Below are 23,784 nucleotides of genomic sequence, written 5' to 3'. Positions count from 1 at the left end.
TCTGGCTTCCGGTTTCTGAGATATGATTGCTCTCTTCCTCATGTGCTGCCACTATGAGAAACTCAGCCACAAGCTTCCCCACTGAAGCTGGGACAAAGCTAGCGCCGTAATTTGCACCTCTGGAACGGAGTTAAATGAACTTCCCTCAGACAGTTCATGTATTGTAACAGAGCTGGACAGCTCCTAGAGCTACTGCCTCACATTTGGTAGAGCCCGAAAGAAAAAATGGAGAGAAAGGGAACCAACAGTTCATGCGAACAGCTATTTCGTGGAGTAAAAGAACTCAACTTCAAATATTCTACCTCGAGGTGCTGTGAGAGCTCACGTAACTTCATTACTTTCTTATTAATATCTAATTCATACCTTATACATTCCAGCTCTGATCTTAGATTTGTGTTCATCTTCAACTTAAAAAGTGCCCGGGGTTTTGTTCCCATCTCCTTCGTGACTTGTCTAGTCTCAGTCCCTTATCTCTGCTTTAAATATCATAGCTATGCTGTCTATTTCATCTGTGTAAGGAGCTAACAATAGAAGTATGTCTAAGAGTCCCATAACCCCACACAGACCACATGCACCTGGAAAGCAAAATTATACTAAAAAAAAAATACTAGAAATTAAACACTGCTTGTCCTCAACTGTGAATGACTACCATGCACCTGGGAAGTTTAATGAACATATCAGTCTAGATTCTAAGAACTTCATTTTTGAAGTTTACCTCTGCCTTGAACCTTGATACAGGGGTTTCTAGTCCAGTGTTCCAGATTCTGGAGATGCTCGGAAATGGACTGGTACATGGACGGAGCTGAGTTCTCCTTTCTACATCAATACTACGTTCCTTTGAAAGCATTATGCTATGTATTACGTGTCTCTAGAGTTATGGAATCACTTGCACTGGTGGAAACTGTGCACTCAGTGTTTGTATGATTATAAACAAGAATACTACATGCCTCGCAGGGACCCACACACCATCGTAGTCTAGACTTTACACATAACTGTTCAGTTGACTGACTCATCCAACAATCTGTGAAGAAGAGTTCAACCCTTTGGGGACTATTGTAATAAGCATAAACTCCACCCCACGAAAGTCATTACTATAGTCACATGTGGTTAGATAAAGAAGTATAAAAAGTTTCCTCGGTCCCTACCCAGACAAAGAAACCACTACAACACGTATTTAAAAATTCGGAATTCTAGAAAAATCTATTTCTCCAAGTCTCAGAATTATATTGTAGGCAGGATCACAGAATATGTCCTCTCTGGGTAGATCAACTTAAAGTTCTCTAAATTGGTAAGAGAAAGCTTAAGATTTACATTCCTGTTTTTGTAGGATAAGAGGCAAACAGAATTAGAACTCATTTCCTACCTTATCTTCATAAAGTAGATGACTAATCAGAGTTGATCATAGACTATACCATATAGGACCTTACATTTTTCCCAAAGGCCTATATATTAAAGGCTTGTATAAAAGTACCAGAAGGTGGTGGCATTTCCTGGTAGGAGGATCTCTGGAAACTGAGTCATACCTTTGAAGAGAATATCAAGACCCTAGACATTCTGCTTCCACTTCCAGGATATGAGCAAACTTCCTCCATCAAATGTCCCTAGTTTAAGGTACTGTGCCACCACAGACCGAAATGATGGAGTCAAACAACCATGGAAAGAAAATTCTGAAACCATGAGCTAAAACAAAACTTCTGTCTTTACAATTGGCCATTAGTATCCTGGAAATTTTGGCCAAGCAAAGGAAAGATAACAAATGTTATGTCTTTCATAAGGATGTACTTGGGATCAAGAACAGATGTGGTTGCCCCACAGGGGGATGCCGGGAAAGGGACCATACTTTAGGGACCTGGAAAAGGTGGCCCAGCAGTTGGTGTGAGAACAAATGACAGAAATTAGGCAAATGGGTGGAACTGGAAAACATCATCCTGAGTGAGCTAACCCAATCACAGAAAGACACACATGGTATGCACTCACTGATAAGTGGATTTTAGCCCAAATGCTCGAATTGCCCTAGATGCCTAGAACACATGAAACTCAAGACGGATGATCAAAATGTGAATGCTTCACTCCTTCTTTAAAAGGGGAACAAGAATACCCTTGGCAGGGAAGGGAGAGGCAAAGATTAAAACAGAGACTGAAGGAACACCCATTCAGAGCCTGCCCCACATGTGGCCCATACATATACAGCCACCCAATTAGACAAGATGGATGAAGCAAAGAAGTGCAGACCGACAGGAGCCGGATGTAGATCGCTCCTGAGAGACACAGCCAGAATACAGCAAATACAGAGGCAAATGCCAGCAGCAAACCACTGAACTGAGAATAGGTCCCCTATTGAAGGAATCAGAGAAAGAACTGGAAGAGCTTGAAGGGGCTCGAGACCCCATATGTACAACAATGCCAAGCAACCAGAGCTTCCAGGGACTAAGCCACTACCTAAAGACTATACATGGACTGACCCTGGACTCTGACCTCATAGGTAGCAATGAATATCCTAGTAAGAGCACCAGTGGAAGGGGAAGCCCTGGGTCCTGCTAAGACTGAACCCCCAGTGAACTAGACTGTTAGGGGAAGGGCGGCAATGGGGGGAGGGTTGGGAGGGGAACACCCATAAGGAAGGGGAGGGGGGAGGGGGATTTTGCCCGGAAACCGGGAAAGGGAATAACACTTGAAATGTAAATAAGAAATACCCAATTTAATAAAGATGGAAGAAAAAAAAGAAAATGCATTAAAAAAATAAAAAATTTTAAAAAAAAAGAAATTTTCATTTAACACTAACTTTCTTCCCACTGTCTCTCCACACCAAGTTTCTAAATCTCCAGTCCCACTTTCACCTCCACACTTTGCTCTCAGAAACTTGACCTGTATCTACCTGTTCCTGGGGCCCTGGGCCTCAAAGCACCTTACGTTTTTGTCTGTCTTCACAGAAGAGCATCCGCCTTCCAAAGTGTGGACCAGATCATTTCCTTTCCACTGCTTCTGATTGCATTTAAAGACGTGGCCTTGGCCCTGGCCTTGTGTATCTCACCGTCCTATATAAATATGAATAAGAAGCTTGGGACTGGGGTTGGGGATTTAGCTCAGTGGTAGAGCGCTTGCCTAGGAAGCGCAAGGCCCTGGGTTCGGTCCCCAGCTCCGAAAAAAAAGAACCAAAAAAAAAAAAAAAAAAAAGAAGCTTGGGACTACAATCTTAAAAACTCCACAACTCTGGAACTAAGTCAGTAGGTGGATTTGACTTGGTTTAGTTTTAATTTTCCTCATTTAAATGATATTACTGGGATAAAATACTTTAAAGGGCCCTTCCGATTTTAATTTTGGTGTATTGTTTTTATATATTTTGAAATAAAAAATAAACCGCCGATTCTGAATGACAGAAGTCAACTATGCGGTCAAGGTTTCCCAGGTCTCCTTTGGCCACTTCCTGCCTTTTCAGAAGCTGCAGAGTCTGACATAAAAGGAAAAGTCCAGGCCAGACCTCCTGAGTCACGTGACTCCCCCACAGCCTTCGGCACTCCCTCTCATTCCATAACTTCTCTCTCGTAGTCTGGTCTGACCACTGTTCCCAATCTGTGCTACATTTCGTTCAGATTAACAAGGGTGATGGTCTATCCATATTGGCCACTGGACTAGATCACAACCCATCAGACGACACACTTCTGAGCAAGTCTTTGAGAAGTTTACCAGAGAGCGCCAGTGCCACCATACTGCTATACCAGATAGAATAGAAAGGAAAAGAGGAGACTCGGTGGTTCCCTCTGTACTTGCTGACTGTGGAGACAGTGCAAACAACCACCTCTTGCTTCTGCCACCACAACTGGAATCCTTATGCCATCCTATGCTGTTTCCTTAGACTGAAAGCAAAGATAAGCCCCTTCTCTTTCAAGTTGCTTTAGACAAAGTATTTTCTCACTTGTACAGAACAATAACTACGAGCAGAAAGAACCTGAGATTGCTCGTTTGGATTGGGGAGACTTGCCTTCGTCATGGTGTCTGTTCACAGCAGTAAAACCCTAACTAAGACACCTAGAATACATTTTAGCTAGAATCCCCATTGACCACACCTTGTATGATCCCAGAAGCATCCCCACTGGGCAACACACAGCCACCACACCCTCCTAAGAACCAGAAAAAGCAACAGAAACCAAGGAACAAAACACCCCTCCCCCAACAAAGACAAGACAGGAAATCAGCACCTAAAATTCCAGTCTTCCAAAGCCAATTGTGTAGACTCCAGTGTAACAAACACAAGAACAGCCGGGACAAAATGTCTCCACTAGGGCCAGCAACCACACCACAGAAGGCCCTGAGCATTGCAACATAGTTTAACTACAAGTAAGAGACCTTGAAGTGGTCTTTATGAATATGACAGAGGCCCTTAAAGAGGAAATGAGTAAATGGCTTCCAGCTTTGTATTTCCATGGAATTCCTGAGTGTGAAAATGAATGGATCACGACATCTGTATCTGTTAGTTTTGCTTTTCCTTGGGCTGTCCTTTCAGTTCATTTCGTCCTATTCCAATGTGTTAGGTTTTGTTTTATCTTTTTTTAATTTTATTGCATTATTATTATTTAGAAGTCTGTTCGATTTCTAATGACAGAAAGGGTGTGTTCTGGATTGGAGGGGAGGGGTGGGGAGGGGAGGAGGAACTGGGATGTTAGATAAAGGGAAAAGTGTTGCCGGGATACATTATGTGAGAGGAAAAATTGTATTTTTAATAAAAGGGGGGGAAAGGAAGCCGACTCTGCTGAGTCATGTTCAATAAGCCGTGGTTTTCTGTCATCTCACATGACTACGGATTACTACAGTGATCTATGAAATATAATTTGGTGAGGTGGAAGTTACCCCAGTGTGTGCTGCCCAAACACAGGGACCTTAATTCAAACACTCAGATCTCACTTGAGGCTGGATGGGGCAGCGTGTGCCTCTAGCTCATGTCTGTGTAGCGCTAGGGAAGAGAAGACAGCATGGTTCCTAGAGCTTGCTGACCAGCCAATCTGCTTAACTATACTGGCTCTTGGCTCAATGATATTTGTCTCAAAAAATAATAAGGTAGAGAGATATAAGGAAAGATACTCAAGATATAACTCTAGCCGCCCCCGTGGATATATACATATATGCACATACATACACGAAAATGATTTAGCAAAATCAAACATGTGTACGGAAGTTCCTGGGAATCAAGCAGATTATGCCTGTGTTAGTGAGAGTCGATCATTGTCAAGTGGAGCCACATTTGAGTAAAGGTACCAACTGCTCCAAGGAACTGAAATGCGTAATTTTAGTCTCTACATAATGTAAAATTGAAAACACAGACATCTAAGATGCTTTCACAAATCAGTAAAATTATAACAAAAGAAAACACTGAAAAAATTACAAGGCAGATTTCCAAATGGAAATTAGATAATACTCAAAATTGATTTGTTATTAGAAAAAATAAGGCTAAAATTCACAGACACATACCCAAATAAACGACTCTTTAAAATCCCCAAAGACATAGATCAACTCAAATATTCACTCCCTGCCTATTGGAGAATTAATTGGTCAATTTATTAAACTGGTTGGAAATAATCTTCAAAAACTAAATTCCTACCCATGAACCAGACAATTCTGACTCCTTATGGAAAAGGCAACACCATTTACTGAAAGATACATGTAAGGATGATCATAGTAGTACTGTGTAAAAATCGAAATAATAGAAACAATTCTAATGTCCACCAAAAGAAGAATAAATAATGTAAGCACGATGTACATAGTGGAAAATTTGCAGCCTTGACACTGGACTTAATCAAAGATCATTGGTTCTCACAGACAATGTTAAAGAGTAAGTCAGCATAAAGAGGATCTGATTTATGCTCCAGTTGATATAAAGTTCAAAACTAAGTACAACCTCTAGGGAGAGGAGTTAAGAGTCTCAGGTGAGACTATAAGTCCTAGTAATTTCTGACATTTATGGAATGTGGTTTACAATGTGTTCCCTTTGTAAATATGTATTATTCATTAAGCTATGCCCCTGGGAATAGTATACACTTTCCCAATATCTTATTTAGCAACTAAAATGCATTTACTGACACCTATTACTTTTTCAAAATGACACATAAGACTGAAACTAAGCTCTAATCCTCATAGATATTTTTATTTATTATCAGCTGATTCTCCATCAAAAGAAATATGAAGCACAGAGCTTTGTTTTAAAAAGCTGGATGTGTCAGAGTTACTTTGGAAAACCCACCTGGCCAAGTACTAACTTTTGTCTTCCATTGATTGTATATGTGGCTAAGCCTGTACTATTGCACCATAGAAAGCTGGGACCCTTCTAGGGAGCTAGCTTTCTATGAAAGAAATGTAAAGTCCATAGTTCAAATCCCTCTTGGGGATTTTATGTGAGTAAGAGCATGCAGGACAAGTGTTTGCTATCACAAGACCCCAATAAGGAGATGAGAAATGGAGACAGGAGAATCCCAGAGATGCTTTTAGCCTGGATACCCTAGACAACACAGTGAACAAACAGTAAAGATCCTGTCTAAAACAAGATAAGATGATAAGAACCAACACCTAGGGTTGCCTTTTGATCTCTACATGCACACCATAGCATATGCACATCTGCACACACACACACACACACACACACACACACACACACACACACACTGTTGCTCTGAAGTCTTAGTTTTGTATTCTTCTACATTTTCCAAGACAACCTACTCTTTAGAAACCCTATTACTACTAAAACCTCCATGTAACCTGCCATGCATTTTGCAATATGACTAGTACAGAGACCTTGACAGGAAGAACATAATTAGCCAAATGAGAAATGAATCTAAGTGCTTTGGTCCAAAATAGCAGTGAACACACAAGCAGCTGGCTTCAGAAAGATCCACCTTTTACTACATTTCTCTCACCTCAAACTCCCATGACAGGAAGACTTAAGCTTTTCTTGAATAAAATGTACGAGTATTATGTCTTATCATGCATTTTTATGTACAAAGTTTCGTAAGATAAGTGGTCAGCTCTTGAAACATATACATATATCACTATACGGACTATGCAGGCCTTTTTTATACATTTTTGAATGTGTGTGTGTGTGTGTGTGTGTGTGTGTGTGTGTGTACATTCGTGCATGTGAGTCTGTGTATCAATAACAAAGGAAGCCATGAATTTGAGAGGAAGAAATAGTGAAAGGAATTCAAGGAAAGAAAAGTAGTGTAATTATATTTTAGTTTTTAACAATTTTTAATGAAAAGATTTTTGGTAAGAAAACTCTAAGTGAAGGTACATATTCCCAGTGACAACAGTAGAAGACTGACTCTCCCGTCTGTGAAGCACTCTTACATATCACGTATGGTTTCAAAATATCTCATGAAGATTCCCAAATTAATACATGACAAATGAAACACGATGTGCATGCTTTCGTGTTATTTTTATAGATTAAAACAGTGCTATTAGATGCTGGCGAGGATGTGGAGAAAGAGGAACACTCCTCCATTGTTGGTGGGATTGCAGACTGGTAAAACCATTCTGGAAATCAGTCTGGAGGTTCCTCAGAAAATTGGACATTGAACTGCCTGAGGATCCAGCTATACCTCTCTTGGGCATATACCCAAAAGATGCCTCAACATATAAAAGAGACATGTGCTCCACTATGTTCATCGCAGCCTTATTTATAATAGCCAGAAAATGGAAAGAACCGAGATGCCCTTCAACAGAGGAATGGATACAGAAAATGTGGTACATCTACACAATGGAATATTACTCAGCTATCAAAAACAACGAGTCTATGAAATTCGTAGGCAAATGGTTGGAACTGGAAAATATCATCCTGAGTGAGCTAACCCAATCACAGAAAGACATACATGGTATGCACTCATTGATAAGTGGCTATTAGCCCAAATGCTTGAATTACCCTAGATCCCTAGAACAAACGAAACTCAAGACGGATGATCAAAATGTGAATGCTTCACTCCTTCTTTAAATGAGGAAAAAGAATACCCTTGGCTGGGAAGGGAGAGGCAAAGATTAAAACAGAGACTGAAGGAACACCCATTCAGAGCCTGCCCCACAGGTGGCCCATACATATACAGCCACCCAATTGGACAAGATGGATGAAGCAAAGAAGTGCAGACCGACAGGAGCCGGATGTAGATCGCTCCTGAGAGACACAGCCAGAATACAGCAAATACAGAGGCGAATGCCAGCAGCAAACCACTGAACTGAGAATAGGTCCCCCGTTGAAGGAATCAGAGAAAGAACTGGAAGAGCTTGAAGGGGCTCGAGACCCCAAAAGTACAACAATGTCAAGCAACCAGAGCTTCCAGGGACTAAGCCACTACCTAAAGACTATATATGGACTGACCCTGGACTCTGACCCCATAGGTAGCAATGAATATCCTAGTAAGAGCACCAGTAGAAGGGGAAGCCCTGGGTCCTGCTAAGACTGAACCCCCAGTGAACTAGACTATGGGGGGAGGGCGGCAATGGGGGGAGGGTTGGGAGGGGAACACCCATAAGGAAGGGGAGGGGGGAGGGGGATTTTGCCCGGAAACCGGGAAAGGGAATAACACTTGAAATGTATATAAGAAATACTCAAGTTAATAAAAAAAATGTTTTAATAATGTAAAAAAAAAAAAGAAGGATTTAGCAAAAAAAAAATTAATTCAAAAAAAAAAAAACAGTGCTATTATAAAGTGTATTTGGCCTTAATCATTTATGTCTAAAATAGAAGGCATTAACATCTTATAAATAATAATACAGAGTAAATACTCACTTTGCAAAATAGTTCCCTGTTGATATGCTTGGGACATTTTGTAAATAGGTAAAAGCAACAATGAAATTGCTAAAAAATTAATTACAACAAATAAAACAAAATAAAATAAAGGTCAAAGCTATCGTACAGAGAATCGTTCTGTACTGAGAAATAGTAAATTTAAAGATCCAGTCCAAGAAATTGAGGCCAATCACAGTCTATTCCTTCTGTGTACTCTCCTTTCTTTATTCTCAAGACCTTGCAAAAAATACTGGTGTAGGAGAGTTTATATTTAAGTAACAGCTTCAAGTAATATAATTTGAAGATGGCAAAGAATCTTAAGAGTTTCTCTGAGCCCCCTTCCTACAGGTAAGAAGAATGCATTTCAGGTATATGTAAAGAATTTATATATCCATTTAGCACTGGGTTTGTGAATGAATGGAAAACAGGATACAGATCTCCCGATTCCTGAGAAATAAACTTCTTCTGGGGAATCGTACTCCCCCTACAAGGTTCTTAGTTCCCATTCACTGGTCTTGAGTTTTATACAACCAGCTATTATATTAAATGTGCCATGACATCACTGTTTCGAAAACTAGAGTCCTGAGTCTTGGAGGCTGCTTATGTTAGAAAAAACTCAAGATAGTTACTTATTCTCTTAACCAAAACTCTTTATCCTGTAAAACATAATATGGATGATGGTGATGGTGGTGGTGATGATGATGGTGATGATGATGATGATGATGATGGTGATGATGATGGTGATGATGATGATGATGATGGTGGTGGTGGTGATGATGGTGATGATGATGGTGATGATGGTGATGGTGATGATGGTGGTGGTGATGATGGTGGTGATGATGGTGATGATGATGGTGATGATGGTGATGGTGATGGTGATGATGATGGTGGTGATGATGATGGTGATGATGATGGTGATGGTGGTGATGATGGTGATGATGGTGGTGATGATGGTGATGATGATGGTGATGATGGTGGTGATGATGGTGATGATGATGGTGATGATGGTGGTGGTGATAATGGTGATGATGGTGATGATGATGAGCCTTATAACCCAAAATGATGCAAGGCCCAGCTCCAGGAAGCACTCTCCTATTTGACTCACACACTCCTGCCTCTCTTTCCATGTTAGAGTTGAATATTTTAGGTGTTATTTTTAACATACAGATAAGACTCATTTTCAGAGAATTAAGACAAGCAGCCGACTCGGGAAAGTGTGGATAGTGTAGGAAGAGCAGAAATCATTAAGAAGGAAGGAAGGAGGGAGGCCAGAGGCCAGAGGCCATAATGACCAACATAATCAGACAGGAAAGGGAGTCAGAGATTGTGCAAGCATGATATATGATAATAAATTATATTTTAATCCCGCAGATAAGTGAGGCTTCTGTAGAAGACTAGACCAAAAGAAAGAGGAAGGTAGGAACAGGTTTTCTTTGTGGAATGGAGTGAGTCAGAGATGCACTTTTAATCCACAAAGGACCCCAAACCAGAAGACAGTGTAGTGACAGAAATGAAGCAGTGCGGACAGTGTCCCAGCCCCCACAGGCAGGTAAAGGTTCCTAGGGTTCGACACTGCTGAGACACCCAGAAACCAGCATAAACCCCACAGAAGGCAGAGTGGCACCTGACTCCACTAAAAACAATGGCCAAGAGGGAGCAGAAAAGGCGACTACTTCCTGCTAGAGGCATGGCTCATTCTAACTTCCCTATTTAAGAAGTAACATAAATGTGGTCAGACCCTGCCAGGCCCTGGCTAAGGAACGGGATGTGCAATATTCCCATCAGTGCAGGGGCAAGAGCCAGGAAGAACCATGGCTGGGTCTGAACTGGAAATCCTCCCAGCAGCCACAGTGTGACTCAGAAAATACAAAAACGCAAAAAAAAAAAAAACAAAAAACAGAAAAAAAATCTCTATTCTGTGTAAACCAGGCGGTTATAAGATAACTTTAAAATCATAAAACATGCGCTCCAAACCATCACTGGAAAAAGTAATGAATGATACCAATAATTGTAATGAATTGACATCCCATAGAGAATGGGAACAGCAAACGGCATGAGATGGAGTTAAACGGACACTGAACTCTACCATGAGAGGAGGAGGAGATGGGGTGACTTTCGAAGAGAACATCAAACTACGAAGTAAAGCAGTCAGGAGTAAAATAGAGACATGAAAAAGAAGAGATTGGAATTTTGGAAAAGGAGAATATATTATTTGGAAAAATTGTATGTTCAAGGTACAAAGTAAGTCTAGATTGGATTAGACTAAGAATTAGAAGACGGCATGGAGGATTTCCCAGAAATGCTTAGAGGAGGGAAAAAAAGATGAAATATCAAATAAGAGACATAAATACTGAAGGATCCCAGTGAGCATGGAAAGCAAGTTTCAGGAAAAAGAGAAATAGAAGGCAGGCAATATTTGACCTGTGAGTATTAAACTAATGATGCAAGTCTCAGGCTGAAAGCACACTCAGATGAGCAATATGAATACAGATAAATCCACACTTTACAGCAAGCATCGGAAATAAAGAAAAAGTCGTGCATGTGCTTTGTCTCCATTTTCTGTCTTGCTATATTCTGTTCTCGGGTTTTTGTCTTTGTGCAAACCTAACTACAATACATCTACACCCCTGGTGGATACTGAGAAGCATGATGCAAGCCTTGGGGAGGGAGGGAGGGAGGGAGGGAGGGAGGGAGGGAGAGAGAGAGAGAGAGAGCGAGCAGTCCCCTACTTATGGAAACGCACAGAGCACAACCTTGAGCTGTGACACTTACTTCTCGGAATCACACTCTCTGGAAGTTACCTTGTTCATAACCACACCCGCCGCCCAGGCAGTCCACTCTCAGTGGCAAGTCAGCCCGGAGTGGTTGCAGACCCGGATAAACTGGCCCAGCTCAGGACTATTCTGAAGGACTACAGCAGCTATGCTCTCCAAGGATCTGCGGCGCTTTCACTAAACTGAGGCACAGCCCAGTCTACTGTACCTCTAGCCAGACTTGCTTTCTCTTCATCGTGAGCCCATGGTAAACTCCCTTTCGTAGGAACTCTTGAACTGCGCTCAAGGTCTAGCTGCAAGAATGTGGGTCAAACAAGTGTCACAGACTGTCTTGTCCATGTAAACGTTCAGGCCAAACCTCGTCTTCTTTTCCTTCTTTGTCGCAGGGGTGCAGGTGACACTAGGACGCCACTGACTCTGGGCGTTGAAAGTAACGAAGACACAAGGAGAAGTTTGTGGGTTTTTTAATAAATTGCTTGGGTGGAGGTCAGTGGTGCTAGAGAGATCACTCGACAGGTAAGAGTTCGTGTTGTTCTTTCAGAGGACCAGGGTTCAGTTCCCGGTACTCACATCAGGCAATTCACAAGTACCTCTAGTTCCAGTCGCCAGGGACCTGTACCCTCTCTCTCCGCTCTACAGACATGCGTTAAAGTGCTTATGTCCACCCCACATAACTAATTTTTTATTAAATAAAAATTAAAAATCATTTAGAGGAGAATCTGCCTCATTTGGACAGTTTCAATGAATAAGCATGATAAGACAAAAGTTAGTGGTAACTAGGGGATTAATTTATGACTATCTATCTCTATCTTTGCTTACGTATTTACATCAGAGATTATAAGGCCTATAAACACCGGGGTTTAAGGATTCCTTCTTCACTGATGCATTTCTAATATTTTGACATTCATTCATTGGAAATCACTGTCTTGGAAGAATAATGAATAAATAAATTACCTGAACTCTCACAGAGAGAAGAGACAATTTACAACAGGATGCATCTGACAGAAGAATTTTATAAACATGAGGGATGCATAGTGTAGATAAAATTACACTTTCTTGAATATATATTGATTGATATACATCCATATATATCAATAGACAAGCAGACTCTTATGAATATAATCTACTAATCTTCAACCAAATAACCAAGGCATTGCGGTAGAAAATAAATGTATTTCAGCAAATGTGTTGGAACAACTGGGGAGGAAGTGCAAAAGAAAAAAATATCTGCAAAAAGATTTTATACTAGCCAGAGAATCAAACAAAAATTCCTTTTAGGTAAGGAGAAACATGAAACACATTTTAATATTGACTCTTTTCAGACATAACACCAAAAGCATTATATATGAAAAGGAAGAGCTAGAAAACTGGCCTTCATTAAAATTAAACATTCTCTCTATAAAAATTATTTTTCAAGAGAAGACTAGACTGAAAAAAATATGTTTTAAATGTCTCTCTGATAAAGGTCTGCTATTCAAAATATTCAAAGAATACTCACTACTTTAAAAAAATGACAATTAGAAATACAGATGAGAGGGCTGGAGAGATGGCTCATTGGTTAAGAGCACTGGCTGTTCCTCCACAAGACCCAGATTTAATTGGCAGTTCAAAGCCATCTATAACTCCAGTCCCAGGGAATCTGATGCATCCTTCTGACATTTTTGGGCACTGCACACACATCAGATAGGTAGGCAAAATACCCATGCACATAAAATAAAAATAAAAAGTAATTTAATTTAATTAATTAAAAAATAATTTAATTAAAATTTATGTATAACCTTTAACAGAAACCTCAAGAATATACAAATGAAAAGCTTTTGTTTCACAGATACTTTGTATTATTTTTTGTTTGCTTGCTCACTTGTTTCTATTTTATTGACTTCAGCCCTGAATTTGAGAATGTCTTGATGTCTACTTCTTTTGGATATGATTTCTTATATTGGTGTGGAATGTTCAAGTATAGTATTAAGTTACTAATATAAGGTCTCTCCAGAGATCTTATATGGGCACTAAAGCTAGGACTCTGCCTCTTAGAATCACTTTAATATATCACTAAATATAGGGAACTATATTTCAAGTATGTTGTACACTTGTTTTCATTCAACTCTAGAAAGACTTTAAATCCTTTCCTAATTTCTGTCTTCTCCCATTTTTTTATCCAGTTGTCAAGGTTTCACGAGTTTATAAGTCTTCTGTTGTTTCTACCATTGTTGATATCCAGCTTTAATCTATGCTGCCTAAAGCAGTATAAATTCTAGTTGCATTCTAAATACCTATCCTTAAACCTACAGTGAAATGTAGCTCTTATCCCTCATCAAAGGAGCTTCTTTCTGTAGTGAACAGAAACCATTAGAAAACCACAACTGGTCAAATCACAGTGGAGTGTCCAATCCAACTGATACATCTACAACACAACCCCGACACCTAAGGCTCAGGAAACATTCTGGGAGAGGCGGCCAAAGATTGCAGAAACAGAGAATCGGACGTCTGGTGTGCGACTGTGTCTGTTATGTATAAAAGGAAAACTGCACTCATGATAGCTCAACAAAATGGTAGTCTAAACAAGACCAGAACAATGGCAATACCAGTTTCCCTGCCAATATAGGAAGGAAAATACCATAAGGCCTTCCCTCTAGATGAGGAGAATGAGCAATTAAAAGCCACTGAGAGAGGATCAGTTCTCTCCAGGGATAAAGCCCCTGATAGCTTATCCAACCCACAAAGTAAGCCCTAAAGACACACACACACACACACACACACACACACACACACACACACACACACCATATATATATACACACAAATGTACTCAACAAGATATATATGTACATATATACATACTTATGAACATGTAATAATAATTAAAAATACATAATGGATTTGAAAGGGAATCTGGAGGACAGAAGATGTTAGGGGAGAAGAAAGGAGCAAAGATAATGTAAGTACTCATGTAAAAAATTCTAGAGAGAATAAATCTTAAATTTAATATACATTATAATAGAAAAATTTAAGTATTTAGGCATGGGATGAGGAAAATATGCATAAGGACATCATGCCTGTAGGGTGCACATGAAGTAGTATCAAACAGCAAATTGACTGCCTCGAATGTATTTACCAAAACAAAACAACTCTAATAACTCTAGGGGCAAAGCAAAAAATAATAATTGTGAAAAGCATAGAAGAAATTAATGAACAAAACTGTTCCAAGGTAGAAAACAACTCCACTAAATGGCATAGCAGAGACAGGCAAAAGAAGCAAAAGCTGGCTCTTGACAAACAGTAACAAGGTCCACGGTCTCCTAAATTCTAGGGACCAAAAGAAAGCAAGTGAGTTTAGTCCCTGGGAGCTGGTTGGTTGGTATTGTTGTTCTTATGGGGCAGCAAGCCCCTTCAGCTCCTTCAATCCTTTCTCTAATTCCTCCAACAGGGACCCAGTTCTCAGTTCGGTGGTTTGCTGCTAGCATTCGCCTCTGTATTTGTCATGCTCTGGCTGAGCCTCTCAAGAGACAGCTATATCCGGTTCCTGTCAGCATGCACTTCTTGGCTTCATCAGTAAGACTACACATGGACAGACCCATGGCTCCAGCTGCATATGTAGCAGAGGATGGCCTTGTTGGAAACCAGTGGGAAGAGAAGCCCTTGGTCCTGCCAAGGCTGGAACCCCCCCCCCAGTATAGGAGAATGTCAGGGGGGAAGGCAGAAAGGGGGGTGGTTGGGGAGGAGGAACACCCTTATAGAGGAAGGAGAGGGGGGTGGGATAGGAGGCTTATGGCCGGGAAACCAGGAAAAGGAATAACATTTGAAATATAAATAAAAATACCTCCCCCTCCCCCCAAAAAAGAAAGCGAGTAAAAAGGGACAGGGGGAGAGACAAACAGGCAAAGGCAACCTGAACACAGACTCAGATAAGGCTGGGCAGTAATGAGGCCCCGAGACCCCAAAGCCTTGTGAGCCCCACACAGGGAAGAACAAATAATAGAGAATGGGGTGACCAAAAAGCATGAAATGCGCTAACGAGAAAGACGTGAGGACAGTAGCACGTGGGATCCAGACATGCTAGCTCTTCAAGTATTTTCCTTTCTAAGTAAAGAGCTAAGGTTGCATAAGATGAAATCAACTTAGAATAGAATGCTTTTTATTAAGAACTACTTACGTGAGATTAAAATAACATAGCAGAAGGCTGAGAGTGGAACAGTAATAAACATGATGAAACTGGTCCAAATATACAAGCCACACAGCTAGTAAGTTACCTCGGGAGAAGAGCATAGCACACACAGGCCTTGGGTTCAATTCTCAGCACAGAAATAATGAATAACAAATAAATAAACACCAGTTCAAAGGGCTGGGGATATGGCCATTAGCAGAGTACACACACAGCATTCCTGAGGCTAAATAACAATTTAGCACTAAATAACAATTGGGGTCTAGAATTTTCCAGACACTTTCCATTGGAGATGTCTTCTCCAACAGGACTGTTAGACTACCTTCAGAGATTATTACCATTATTATTATCATCATCGTCATCATCGTCGTCAACATCATCATCATCATCATTATCATAATTATCATTAAGTAAAATGTATCAAGGCATTGATCATGGTTTACTGGAACGAATGAACACACACACGCACACACACACACACACACACACACACACACACACACACACAATACAACCTGCTCGGTCTATATAATCTTACTTAAATGTATCTTTTCAGGACTGACCATTTGGTACTAGATAACCAACGTGTGTGCTCTTGCCTGGAGAAGACTGTTGCTGTCCGCATTCCTTAGCTGCCTTTGGGTCCAGACAACTATAAATTAACCTAACCAGAAAGGATGGCTAGTGCTGCCTCATTGGATTCGGAAACCGAAGAGGCAAAGGTTTAGTTTCTGTGAGAGCTTTCCCAGATAGGATAAACTCAAACACAAGAGCAGCCCTGCGGGTTAGGTGTACTGTCTCATGACTCGGAGGCCAGAACTTACAAGGAGGAGGAAGGAGAAGGCCAGCTGAGTGCCCACTTTGTCTCCCTTCTCTGCGTCCTAACCTACCTATATGGAAGCAAGTAGCTGCCATGCCATTTCTACCATGGCTCAATCCATGGGTCCATACATCCTTCCTCCACTTAATTACTTCTTATCAGGTTGATCACAGCAACAAGAAAGTAATATGCTATCCCTGAAACTCTCAGAGTACATGAGAACCACTAGGAGTCCATGAGTCCATACTCTTTGGGTCAAGGACTGCTATGGCCTAGGTCACTATGTGAAGCAAATAACAAAATATAGAGCCAAGAAATGACAGGAAGCAACTCACACTTTCTGCACACATAGCTTTATGACTAACAATAAAACGATTGTAAGAATCTCCATTGAGAGAGTCCCCACTTAAAAAGATAATCGCATAATAAATGATCAAAAACCACAAGCCCAGTTCCAAGCCACAGGCTCTCCTGATGTCCCTTTGAAATTGGGCAGGAGTGAAAAGATTCTTCTTCTTCCTCCTCCTCTTCCTCTCCCTTCTCTTTCTCTTACAGTAGGAAACATAAGAACTCATTTTAATACCCTCATTAAAGATAGAAGCTTCCCAAAATAAGCTTACTATTAAAGGTAATACATTTGAAAGTGTCAAGAAAAACAAGAACAAGGAGGAAAGGTAATCACTCTCAAATTCAAGGAAGCAAAACTTTAAAAAGAATCATGAATAAAATAAGTAATAAAATTAATATATGATAAGATAATGTTTGGCAATATATTAAGAAAAGCTGTGTGGCAAACTTTTTAACCATATCTAAGAGCTTAAAAAGTGTGACAGGGGAATTTCTTCATTGGTAGGGATATCTGAGGCTTGTGTGAGTTTATGAGTAATGAATAGAATAAAAACAAATTAACAGAGTGATCTTTTAAGTCAGCTACAGCAAGCTTATAAGGGGGAGAGTGCTTGCTTAGAAGGGTGGCTTAAATGGTAACAGCAGATGCTAGCCTTGGGGAAATGCTATCTTCTTCCAGAATCCATACTCAGCTCACCATGCAATTACCTCATAGAGCATCAGAAAGAACTATGCTAAATATGAAAGGTAATCAACCATTTCACTTAGTCTTCTATGAAGCAGAACTTCAGAGCAAGCTATTAAGTCCTTTTGGCCATGCACCCTGTCCCCGAGACAGGACCACTGATGACAGGGACTGCAGCTGCTCCACACTGTTTTAAAAGCATCTTGATCCTGCAGGCCTTGTTCATCTGGCTTTTTCTACGAGTCAGCTGATACCAGGAGAGGAGGTACATTTAATTGCTTAGTTACATAATAAGTTAGAGGTACGTCCAATGGTGGAATAGGAAGAAAGTCTCGTGTCTTCTCCAGATTCATTTATCAAAAGCCTAATCAGTTGCAATTCAGGGATAAGGTTCTCTACAGACCCCAAAATCCCAAAGTACTTATTTAAATAGCTTTTCCTCAAAAGAGGTCCCTAGCGACATGAGTCCCTTGACATAAAGCATCTTGTAGTTACAGAATTTGCAAAACGTTTCATTTAAATACATATTTACATGACGTATACGGACAACCAAGTCCATCTTTTGTAACTCCCACGAAGATGAAGGCTAAGAGTAAATGCAGCTAATTTAATTAAAATCAAACTACATTCCATCTGATATCGGCCTTCATCCTAAAAACATTACGGCGTCTCATTTTACACACTATCACCATCATCGCCGTCATCGTCTTCATCATCACTTTCATCATCAAAAAGCAATAGCTCACATAGGACATTATACCAACTGTTACAGTACCGCAGTGTGGTTTATACTGGTGAGGACTGCCTCTCTTATTTTTTTCTCCATCTTTATTAAATTGGGTATTTCTTACTTACATTTCAAATGTTATTCCCCTTTCCCGGTTTCTTGTCCATAAGCCCCTATACCTCCCCTATCCCCTTCTTCTACAAAACACACCTGTGTCCTCAACATTGGATTCCAGATATTATATATAATGCCAGCACAATTCCCTCGGTGGCATTTTTGATGACCTAATTAAGAAACATTAAGGGAGGTTTGTGCTCACTTGATGGTTTACACGAACATTGCCCTGATTTACATAATCCTTTCTGACAGAGGAAAATAAGGGATCAACAGAAGAGCTAATCTAGATCTAGGATTTGTCTTTCTCTCTTGGTCTGAAGTTCTAAGAGCTAGATCATTCTCAGATCTCCCTTTCAAACCGTAAGAAGCAAGACGCAGGTGAGGAGGAAAAAGTAAATCTTGACTCTTTGCCCTGAGGTGCCTCCCTTCCTCCCATTGCTAGTCCTTTCCTTCGAGCCTTCTAGCAACCGTCTCCTCTAACAGCGGCAGCATTCACATCACTCCCTGTGTCTTTTCCTGCCTTGTAGCTACGAAACAAGGCAAAAGCCAGAGACTGCTTTAAGCAATACTTACCTCAAGTATACTTGTGTGTGTGTGTGTGTGTGTGTGTGTGTGTGTGTGTGTATAACATACACATATATATGAATATATATGGGCATATATGGATGGATATATATTATATGCATATATTATACATGCATATATATATGGATGGCTATATGAATTTTGTCTTCATTGTTTTACTAGGACACAGATTTGCCTCAACAAAACTTGCACACATTCTGCCCTAACACATTCAGCTATGATTCAGGTTTGTGTTTCAAAATTACCCAAACATTATGGATTTACTGGCTCCGTCTAGTATTCCACGGAAGACAAATTCCATAAGGGGTAATGAGGAACATATAAGAAACTTGTCAGACACTTAAACTTAAGTATGACCTACTAAAATTCCTTTAAAGCCAAAGGTAATTTTAAGCATATTACAACATTTTTTTAAGACACATGTTACTCCCTTGAGAAAAAATGGATAATGACGTTTCCCTCCCTCAAGTCACACGCCTAAATGTAAGGGAAAAAAAAATATAGTACTTAAGTGGATAGGTTACAGAAGAACACTGGCCAAGAAAACATGAGCATTGTGCAGTGTTGGGTGGAACTGGAGAAGGCAGATTCGGACGGGAGAGCTACTCACGGAGAAGACACTGCCGCGGCAGGTGAAGCACTGCCGAAGCGGGTGCTGCTATCTTCCTCTGAGAATACCTCCTGCCTTTAAGAAGGGTAAGCATTTGCTGAACCTTGCAACCTAGTTAATTGTACGCCTTGAGATCGCCTTGAGATCGTGAGAGATGATTCAATCCGGGGCCCTGCTGTGTACTCAGCATCTTTTAAGTTTAACCTCCCTGTGAGAGAACGGTGTAACCAACCTTACATTGCCTTGGATTCCCCATGTAATCAGGTTTACAACCGAAGGTGAACTCACAGATTTAATCTTTAACTGTGCACTCTTCCATGCCCCTAACCCAGAAGTAGGCGTGTGTGTGTGTGTGTGTGTGTGTGTGTGTGTGTGTGTGTGTGCGCGTGTGTGTATGCATGTGTGTGCATGTGTATGCATGTGCTGCTGAGAGCAGACAACAGATCAAAATCAACCTGAAACAAAATTGCTGAGAGCAGACAACAGATCAAAATCAACCTGAAAGGTGACAGCAGATGCTGGCGAGGATGCGGAGAAAGAGGAACACTCCTCCATTGTTGGTGGAATTGCAGACTGGTACAACCATTCTGGAAATCAGTCTGGAGGTTCCTCAGAAAATTGGACATTGAACTGTCTGAGGATCCAGCTATACCTCTCTTGGGCATATACCCACAAGATGCCCCAACATATAAAAAAGACACATGCTCCACTATGTTCATCGCAGCCTTATTTATAATAGCCAGAAGCTGGAAAGAACCCAGATGCCCTTCAACAGAGGAATGGATACAGAAAATGTGGTACATCTACACAATGGAATATTACTCAGCTATCAAAAACAACGGCTTTATGAAATTCGTAGGCAAATGGTTGGAACTGGAAAATATCATCCTGAGTGAGGTAACCCAATCACAGAAAGACACACATGGTATGCACTCATTGATAAGTGGCTATTAGCCCAAATGCTTGAATTACCCTAGATGCCTAGAACAAATGAAACTCAAGACGGATGATCAAAATGTGAATGCTTCACTCCTTCTTTAAAAGGGGAACAAGAATACCCTTGGCAGGGAATAGAGAGGCAAAGATTAAAACAGAGACTGAAGGAACACCCATTCAGAGCCTGCCCCACATGTGGCCCATACATATACAGCCACCCAATTAGACAAGATGGATGAAGCAAAGAAGTGCAGACTGACAGGAGCCGGATGTAGATCGCTCCTGAGAGACACAGCCAGAATACAGCAAATACAGAGGCGAATGCCAGCAGCAAACCACTGAACTGAGAATAGGACCCCCGTTGAAGGAATCAGAGAAAGAACTGGAAGAGCTTGAAGGAGCTCGAGACCCCATATGTACAACAATGCCAAGCAACCAGAGCTTCCAGGGACTAAGCCACTACCTAAAGACTATACATGGACTGACCCTGGACTCTGACCCCATAGGTAGCAATGAATATCCTAGTAAGAGCACCAGTGGAAGGGGAAGCCCTGGGTCCTGCTAAGACTGAACCTCCAGTGAACTAGACTATGGGGGGAGGGCGGCAATGGGGGAGGATGGGGAGGGGAACACCCATAAAGAAGGGGAGGGGGGAGGGGGATGTTTGCCCGGAAACCGGGAAAGGGAATAACACTTGAAATGTAAATAAGAAATACTCAAGTTAATAAAAAAAACAACCTGAAACAAAATTAATAATCACATAAATGTTCAAAGCAACATGGGGATACAGGTTGATATCATCTATATGCAGCTTTGAGTGCATTAATCACATTAGTCAAAGTCAGTAAAATAACCTAAATTCTAAAAAAGAAATTTTAAAAAATATGCTTCAACATTTTTTTGAATATTCGCCCATACTTCTTTTCTTTCTTTACTCTCCTAGTTCTATCTCTTCTCTTCTTCGTCCCTGGTATCATCCTGTGTCCTTCCGATGTCAAAAGTGAGTTCACTTTGGCATTCAGCTCAGGCTAGCCTCAGGGACAAAACTACTTCCCTTCTCTCTCCTCCTGACCCTCATCAAAACTTCCATTACCTAGAAAAAAAGCAATTTAATTAAACTAAGTCCCATAGGACTGTGAATGATCGATTAATAGACTATTTAACCTTCCCTGGAATATATGTTTTAAAGAGGGCACTGTGTGTAGGCAGAATTTCAATCAGTTCAAGAAAGAGAAATATATAGGCTTCATGCAGGCAGATATGTTTTGGTAGAAGAGCGTTCTGAGGGGCCCTTAAGTTATCCCTGCTGGTGGCCACTGCTCAGTCTCTGCTCCTAACTAAGAGACTACAGCAATGGCAGCAATGCCCTTTTCCAGTTTTACAAGTGAACAGCAAAGTAGTCTCAAAGGAAGGCATTCGACGTTCAAACAGACTTCAGAAGTCAGAGTATGCTTTAATACTCCTCTGGGTGAACAGATAAATTCAAATGCTTCTTTTTCCTTGGTGACAAGTTCCCAAGAGCCACCCTCAAACATCAAACATCACTCTGACAGAGGCCAAATCCTTGGCCACGTGGAAGTGACCCTACAGGTAGTCTTTTAAGATTAATTACACGCTTTTCACTCTTAACTTGGACATGAAAACGATCACCAGAAATATCTGATGTAATTCTTTACTGCAAAGATGCATGTGAGACAGATGTAAAGGGCCCCTACAGGCTTTCCATCGAAATTCAGTCTCTCAGCAATTCTACCTTCCACATTCATTCCCACCCGTCTCTTCTCCTGAAACACTTATTTTTCAAAATATTTGCATATTTAATTCTTAAAACTTAGCAACATATAATCTAATTTTATAAGGCTTGTAATTAAATGGTTTAAATGGTTTAAATACAAAAAACTCCATTTTTTATATATTTTCCCTACCTAATCTCATGTATTAAATGAAGAAATGGAAATGGTTTACTGTTTGCCCTTTAAAATATATTTATTTATTTTATGTGCATAAATGAGTGCCTAAGTTGATGGATATTCATCGCATATATACAGGAGCCAGAATGGGCAAGAGGAGGGCATAGTTTCCCTAGAACCAGAGTCATAGATGTTTATACATTGCCATGTGAACCCAAGTCATCTATCTACAAGAGCAACAAGTGATCTTAACCACTGATTTCTCTCCAGCCTCTCTCTGCCTTTTGGTTTGGTTAGGTTATGGTTGGGTCAGATTTTTGTCAGGGGGAGGTGGTGCAGGGAGTAGGTCTTGGTCTTGATTTTTTGAGGCCAGCTCTCACTGTGAAATCTTGGCTGTCCTGGAACTTACTATATAGAGTAGGCAGCCCTCGAACTCACAGAGATCTGCCTGCCTCTGCCTCCCGAATGACTTTGTTTGCCTTTCTTTCTGACAGAAATTAAGGCAGACCCTCTGCTCTAGCTACTTACAAATTTTGCCCTCTCCAGGTGACAAGGCACTCCTATCTGGTAATAATAAAAGCCACTGCCCTTGTACTGTTTAATTAAAATTTTAACCCTGGTTGTCAGTCAACGGGATTACTATCTCAATGCTGTAAACTGTTTCTTAGAAATGTGTGACTACACTTAGCTTCTAATAAATATTTCATATCATTAATATGATATGAAAATATCATAAAATATATACTTAGCTCTTGGTAAACTTCTCTGTGTTAAAATTTTATATTAATCCTAATTTTCAAATTTGGCATGGAAAGGGAGTGGGGGGGTTAAAAGTTACTAAACCAGAGAGGCTTCTCTGTCAAGCATGGTGGTACATACATGGGATTAAAGAATCCCAACACTCAGGAGACAGAGGCAGTTAGATCTCTGACAGTCAGGATACAAAGAGAAACCTTATCTCAATAAGAAACAAAGAGAAGATACCATGCATGTCCTTTTGGGTTTGAGTTGCCTCATTCAGGATGATATTTTCTAGTTCTATTTGCCTGCAAAGCTCATGATGTCCTCATTCTTAACAGCTGAATAGTATTCCATTGTGTAAATGAACTACATTTTCTATAGCCAGTCTTCTGTTGTAAGATATCTGGGTTGTTTCCAGCTTCTGGCTATCACAAGGGAAAGGAGGTCTAGTTGCAGGCCTAAATTGGGATTCAGCTCAAGGGGAGGCTCCAAAGCCTAACACTATTACTGATGCTATGGTGTGCTTATAGACAAAGCCTAGCATGGCTAACCTCCAAGAGGCCCAACAAGCAGCTGAAAGAGTTACAGGCAGATGCTTATACCCA

At 40.6% G+C, this 23,784-nt stretch overlaps 1 protein-coding gene across 7 annotated transcripts in view; it reads right to left on the bottom strand.

Moving 5' to 3' along the window:
• The window catches only part of Iqcml1 (IQ motif containing M like 1), a 223,714-nt gene that overhangs the window by 179,309 nt on the left and 20,621 nt on the right, over positions 1 to 23,784 (bottom strand). The window lies entirely within an intron of this gene.

The sequence above is a fragment of the Rattus norvegicus genome, chromosome 19 (genome assembly GCF_036323735.1).
Source record: "Rattus norvegicus strain BN/NHsdMcwi chromosome 19, GRCr8, whole genome shotgun sequence".
Classification (NCBI taxonomy): domain Eukaryota; kingdom Metazoa; phylum Chordata; class Mammalia; order Rodentia; family Muridae; genus Rattus; species Rattus norvegicus.
The sequence above is the reverse complement of the archived record's forward strand: the minus strand, read 5'-3'. Positions and strand labels throughout refer to the sequence as shown.